This window comes from Chrysochloris asiatica, unplaced genomic scaffold, assembly GCF_000296735.1.
Source record: "Chrysochloris asiatica unplaced genomic scaffold, ChrAsi1.0 scaffold00286, whole genome shotgun sequence".
Lineage (NCBI taxonomy): Eukaryota > Metazoa > Chordata > Mammalia > Afrosoricida > Chrysochloridae > Chrysochloris > Chrysochloris asiatica.
The window spans coordinates 2337629-2344840 of NW_006408804.1; the positions used below are offsets into that span (position 1 = coordinate 2337629).

The 7212-nt window shown below is 39.3% G+C and overlaps 1 protein-coding gene and 2 pseudogenes across 1 annotated transcript in view; 1 reads left to right on the forward strand and 2 right to left on the reverse strand.

The window, feature by feature from the left end:
• MEI4 (meiosis-specific 4 homolog (S. cerevisiae)) overlaps positions 1-7212 on the reverse strand; it is a 199316-nt gene that overhangs the window by 83985 nt on the left and 108119 nt on the right. The window lies entirely within an intron of this gene.
• Positions 1510-2234, reverse strand: LOC102838679 (annotated as a pseudogene).
• Positions 2536-5934, forward strand: LOC102839055 (annotated as a pseudogene).

Sequence of the window (7212 nt, forward strand, 5' to 3'; positions counted from 1 at the left end):
TTATCATGTGGATCCTCAAGACCCTGTTATAAATCAAAACATACTATAGCAAGAGTCAGCAAACTTTCCCTGAAAGGGTCAGATAGTAAACATTTCTTTTTGGTGGACCATATGATCTCTGTCACTTCTATTGAATTCTGCGCTGTTGTAGTGCAAAAGCAGTCACAAACAATATTTATATGAATGGGCATCACTGTAATCAATAAAACTTTACAAAAACAGAGAAAGGGTCCGATTTAGTATGCAAACCACACTGATACCTACATTATAGGATCTCAGTGAGCTTATTTTACTTCTTAATTTTTTTCCTTTACTATTTCATCATTTTGGTAATGAATTCATCATTTAGCAATTATTCTTAATGGTTTTGGAGATGCACTGTGGTTAAGCAATGGACTGAAAACAATAGGTTGGCAGTTTAAACACACCCATGGCTCCCTGGAAACCCTACACAGGGTTGTTGTGAATCAGAACCGACTTGAAGGTACTTAACAAGATGTTTTAAAAAAAGGAGTCCTGGTATGGTGCAACTTTCCTTCTAAAAGGAAATGTAGCAATATTCTTTCATCTTCCATGCTGTTTTTACACTTGATACTATTGTTAAAAATCAGAATGATAATCAAGGCAGGTGTGTATCTAAAAGTGAAAAGTAAATAAATGATGTAGAAATTTAAAATTCAGTAGATAATTACAAATTCTGTTTACAAGTCTAAACATGAAAAATGCTTTACAATTATGGTGAAAAGTATTTATTCGTTCATTAAGAACATTATGAACAAAGATAGTACACTGTGATTATCAAACGTAATAAGAACCAAAATGTAATTCTAAGATACATTATTTGAAAAATGTCATTAGCATTTGCAAGATAAATGTATCCTATGATACATATAATTAGTAAGTTGCATTTGGAGGACATTGTCGATTTCAGATGTTGTTGTTAAGTGCTGTCGAGTCGGTTCCGACCCATAGCGACCCTGTATAGGGTTTCCGAGGCTGTAAATCTTTACGGGAGCAGAAAGCCACATTTTTCTCCCGCGGAACAGCTGGTAGTTTCAAACTTCTGACCTTGCGGTTCGCAGCCCGATGCGTAACCACTAAGCTACCAGAGCTACATACCTTTAAACCCAGGGAAATGTGGAATAAAATTTTAATTTATGACGCTTCATTCTTATGAACATTCAGTTATCCTTTATTGCAAGATGGTAGACTCAATGACAAGTTCAGACTACAATTTGTTATCTTTTAGTTAGGTACCAAACTTCATTTAAAAACAGCTTATTCAAAGTGATCATGGAATAACTTCAAATGTAGAGCAAGAATAATGAGAATCACCTTCCTGGCTACTGATTGTGTTTTATTCACTTAATATGCCAAACTCAAACTTCATTTTTAGTTAAGGTAAACTATAACTTGAATAGACAGCAATATACAAAGAAAGATTTCATCACATACACTATTTTCCACTTAGTCAACTGTTTGCAGCTGTCTCAGTTAGAGCAGATACATTTACATAACTGGCTGTGCTTGAGCCTTCTTTGCAAGCATCTTCAGATCTTGAATGCACTTGGCTGTTGTTTTTTTCCTGCTGTGCAGAGATGCTCTGTACCACATTCTTCTCCACCCACTTTATCATGTGCTCTTGTTCTTTCTGACACAGAGATGTGGTAGTCCAAGAGATTCTTCACCTTTTTGTATACTCTGTGCAGCCATTCCCAGTAAGTGACCTCCAAGGCAATATTATTCATTCGTTTTCTGTACCTTCTCAAGTTCAAATGCATCTTGAATGTATTTGATGGAAGTCTGTTTCGCCTCTTCTAGTCGGGTAATTTTTTTGCTCATTGAGTTTATCAACAAACTGTCCAAAAGAGGCACCAAGTTTTTAAATTACATAGACAAGCAATCCCGCTGTTGTTATGGTAGAGGTTGTTTCTGAAGTAACCACATACATTTCTTTGAATAGACAATACAAGGTAAGTCCAGTTCCGAGCATATAGGGTCCTGTGACACTGGTTTTTAGGATAAAGGAACTGGGAGAATCCCTCAGGCATCAGACCAAGATGAACTTTCCCTCCATATTCAGGAAGCAGTGGTATAGGGGCAAGACTTGGCTGCCCTGTATGAAAGACCCTTGTGGCTTGCAATACTTTCAAGGAGGGGGCCACTATTGTGGCGGCAGAAAGTACCACCCAGGTTAACACGGTCAGGAAGGGTCCAGTTGGCAGTCTCAGCATCCCTGTGACCCCGACGGGAGAGTCTGTCAGGGACAGCAGCAAAATGGGCGCTCACAAGTCTCCTTATTAAAATCTTAAAAGATTATTTTCACTTCTAAATCTATATACTATTCATAAAATGGCTTAATTTTTTTTTTTTAAAATGAGAAACAATACATTAGACATGGGTAGCTATGGAAATTTTTCCTAGTATACTGATTGTTAAACTCTTTTTAAACCCAGAGAACATAGATAATAAGCAACACCAAGTTACTATATGTGTAAGAACATTCCAGCTTTCCATATTTCTTTTCTTTTCCCCATGATTCAGTTTAAAGGAGCAAAAATACTGGCTAGTAAGCAGCGGAAGGAGGTGAACAACAAAGAGAAGGAAGGAAAAAGGGTAATATATCCTCTAGAGTGAAATATATGCTCTACTTCAATTGTAGACTTTCTTTCTGCAGCAGGTAAGAACTAAGGGAAGGAAAAAAAAATACAACTTCAAATTAAATTTAAAAAGTTATGATTATTATCTAGGACTGGGCATTTTTAATTACTAGAGTGAGTCTGTTTATATTACCTGAAAGTAGATGTGGGACTTTCTGAATTTTCATTCAGTGGCAGAAAAATTACTGATCATTAAATTAACGAAAAAAAGACAGAGGAAGACAATAAACTACATTCTATAATTATGAGGAGAAGGTCATTGGATTATTAATCACATTAAGGAGTGAAATACTCATAACTGAGATTTCATTAAGTCTACCCTTTAATACAGCTGGAAGAAAGGAAGCTTCATGTAGTACCTCAAAACACGGAAACAGTCATATACTTTATCTTTGCTATACGTGATCTTAAAATCGTTACAAGAAGACATTGTTTTTACATCTGAAACATTCTATTACTAAAGATAAATAAAAATGTTATGCTAAACTACAGAATATCACCCCTGCCTCATTTAGGATGAGCACCTACATGTAGATAATTCTCAAATCAGTATTTTTAATAATACTTTCTAAACTTTAATCAACAAAAAGAAAGTAAAAGGACTATAACTTCAAGATAAATCTGTCATAAACCTAGACATGCATAAGTTGTTGTTGTTAAGTGCCATCAAGTGCCATGCATAAGTAGCTCTTAATAAAAATCTTATAAATCAGCTTATCAAGTCAATGCTATGCACACATCAAGTTATTACACAGGGAGATCATAGTTACTTATTTATCACTGCTACTTCTCAATACCACCACTCGACTGTCAGCTTGCCGTACTGCGGTGACTCGCATGCTGCTATGATTCTAGAAGCTATGTCACTTGTACTTTAAATAAAATGCAGGGTCACTGACGGTAGATAGGTTTCAGCTAAGCTTCCAGACTAAGCAACACTAGGAGGAAAGAGAGATGGACTACTTCTGAATATGTAGTCACTGAAAACCTTATGAAAAGCAGTGGAACAGTGTCATATAGCACCAGGATATTGAATACTGAAACATAATGAAGAGCACCAGAATCTTGTCAGATATAGTGCCAGAAAATGAGTCCCTAAGTTCAGACAGCACTCAGAATGTGACTGGGGAAAAGCTACCTCCTCAAAATGGAGTTGAGCATGATGATGCCAATGGATTAAAGCTTTTGCAACCTTCATTTACTGACGGGGTACAACTCAAAATGAGGAGAAATGGCTGTAAACATCCACTAGCAATTATGGATATGAATCTAGGTAAATTGGAAATTGTCAAAAACAAAATGGAGCACATAAATATTGATATCCTAAGCATTAGTGAGCTGAAATTGACTGGCATTGGTCGTTTTTAAGCTGACAATTATATGGCTTACTATGTTAGGGATGAAAAACTGAAGAGGAATGGTGTCGCATTGGAATGGTGTCACATTCATCATCAAAAAGAACATTTCAAGATCTCTGTGAAGTACAACGTTGTGTGTGATAGTATAATATCCATATGGCTACAAGGTAGATCTGTTAATACAACTATTATTCAATTTTCTGCACAAACCACTGAAGCCAGTGATGTTGTTGAAACTGAAGAATTCTACCAATTCCTTCAGCCTGAAATTGACCAAACATGCAATCGAGATGTATTGATAATTACTACTGATTGGAATGTAAAGGTTGGAAACAAAGAAGGATAAATCATTGGAAAATATGGTCTTGATGATAGAAACAATAGTAAAGAACGCATGATTGAATTTTGCAAGACCAATGAGTTCATTGCAAATACCTTTTTAAAACAACAGAAAAGATGACTATACACATGGACCTAACAATTTGACTAGATCTCTGGAAAGAGGTGGAAAGTTCCACATCATCAGTCAAACAAGGCCAAGGCCTCCAGGCACTGGGCTGGTGAATCCAGTGCTCATCTCACAATGATTTGGGCCAGACCTCTGACAGAGCAGAGGAGTAGATGAAGGTGGGGATATTCATACTTCTGGTGACTAGAGGAGTCCAGGGAACAGGAGAGAATTCCATCTTTCTCTTCACTAGCCACCCATGTGCATCTGTGCTGTTAGGTCCCCATCTGGGTCTGCTGTTTCTCAATAAAATACAGGGTGGCTGCAATCTACTTCTCTATCCTTTACTCTGTAGTTCATGTTCTGGGATGATCATCTGAATCTGCTTCATTTGATCTCTTTTATTTTTGTTGAAGAGGGTGTGTATAGTGCATCTGCCTAGTCCACCATCTTGCCAGAAGTCTTAACCATATTTGTTTTAGTGATGTTTTCTTAAACTATTAAAAAATAAAAGACTTTCATTAACTTAAAATAATAATAATAATAACAAGGCCAGGGGCAGACTATGGAACAGACCATCAATTGCTCATATGTAAGTTCAGGCTGAAGCTGAAGAAAATTTTGAAAGTTCACAAAAGCAAAAATATAACCTTGAGAGTCACTTTTCCTCAGCTGAAGGGTTCATGCTGATCTGAGACTTGCTAAACAAGAGAATATGAATCTAATTCTTCAATTAAATCTCTGGTGAGGTCTGGTGTCAGTTACCATTTCTTTTCCCCTTCCCTGCCTTGGCTCTCCTTCCAGGCGACCACTCCTTCCAGGCGACCACTTTATCAAGTTCTTTGCTCCATGGTGTGGCCAATGCAAAGCTCTGGCTCCAACCTGGGAGCAGCTGGCGCTGGGCCTTGAACATTCCAAAACTGTCAAGATTGGCAAGGTCGACTGCACACAGCATTATGAACTCTGTTCTAGAGACCAAGTCCGCGGCTACCCGACTCTCTTCTGGTTCCGAGAGGGCGAGAAGGTGGAACAGTACAAAGGAAAGAGGGACCTGGAGTCGCTGAGAGAGTATGTGGAGTCGCAGCTGCAGAGCCCAGAGGAAGATGGCCTTCTGAGGCCCGGGTGCTGGCAGCAGAGCCTGCTGCCGCAAGGGTACTGTGCTGGCACTCACCGAAAGCAACTTTGACACCATTGCTGAGGGACTTACCTTCATCAAGTTCTATGCCCCGGTGGTGTGGCCATTGTAAGAATCTGGCTTCCATGTGGGAGGAACTCTCCAAGAAGGAATTCCCTGATTTGGCAGGAGTTACTATAGCTGAAGTGGATTGCACTGCTAAGTGGAAAATTTGCAGCAAATCCCACGTTGCTGCTTTTCTGAGCAGGAAAGAAAGTCAGCGAACACAATGGAGGCAGAGACCTTGAGTCATTGCAGCATTTTGTCTTGCCTCAGGTAAAAGATGAACTGTAAGGACCCAGCTGAATGTTGCCTCTGCTCCCGCTGCCTCCTTCCAGAGCTCAAGAGTTCAGTCACACTGATGTCCAAGAGGGTGGTTCTTCTGAAAGCTGAATGTGCTAAATTGGTGATTTCTTTTTGTACGTGTTTTTCAAGGCAACACACTATAAGGACTCTTTATTAACTTTCTCTAAGTAAACATGTAACCCATGGTCACTGTGCAAACTAAATATTTTCAGCGGCAATACATCCCCTTTCACCCGCTCCTGATGAAATTTAAATGGTTTCCTTTGGGACTAAAATAGAGTTGAGGAAAATCAAATTGCTGGGACTATTTTTGATTTCTGAGTGATTTTGGTGAAGGCATCATGACCAAAGCATAGTTTTGAATTGCCCACGAGGACTGGAAAAGGTGGCCTAAGGCCGTCCTGCTGTTTTCCTGACCTAAGGATCACAAAGACTTCTTCAGAAAGAGGTTGGGAACAGATTGGGAAACACCTCTGGTTTTGCATTCACAATGACTTCTGGGCTTGCTGCTTCTGTTGGCGCCTGTCTGCAGAAGAGGTCAGTCACGGTCCTTTCAGCATGTGCCTACATAAGATGCCACTGATGTGTGTACTTCTGTTTCTCCTGGGCTGAAAGATTTCATACATTCATCATGTTAACAGCAAAGGCAGAGTCCAGGTAGACTTTAAAACTGGACAATCTCCCATAGATAATGCAGACATGGGACATGTCACAAGTTAGGTGCTGGCTGCCTGTCACCTGAGGCATCTCAGTAATATGAAGGGGCTTCAGAAAGTTTGTGAAAAAATAGAATTAAAAGATAAAGGGGCCTGAGGGAACCAGCATTCACCGAGGACCCATCTGAAAGAATGATGTCATCCACATCTCCACTAAGGCCCCTCCGGCAAGAGCACCAAGGAGTCAGCCAGATGTTTCCACAGCAGAGAACACTTTAAGAACTGTTTAACCCTTAGAGAACTGGTTAAACTCCAGAGACTTTCTGCCACTTTGCTTGTTGGGTGTGGGGAATGGGGAGTTAACAGATGTTACAGACTTTGCAATCGTTCATCAACCATCATATGTTTTATTGCCTGTTAACATTCTCAGAAGCTAGGCAAAACATGGCAGTGCCTGGCCCTTAAACGTGCCTTTGCTCTTAGGTCAAGAATCACTGCACTAATAGGAATTGTTACCTTTATTTGCCCTGCCCACCATGTAAATCAACTGTCTAGGGATATTAGTCTCACTCACACGATCCAAGAGTAAATAGATAAAGGTTTACAATAC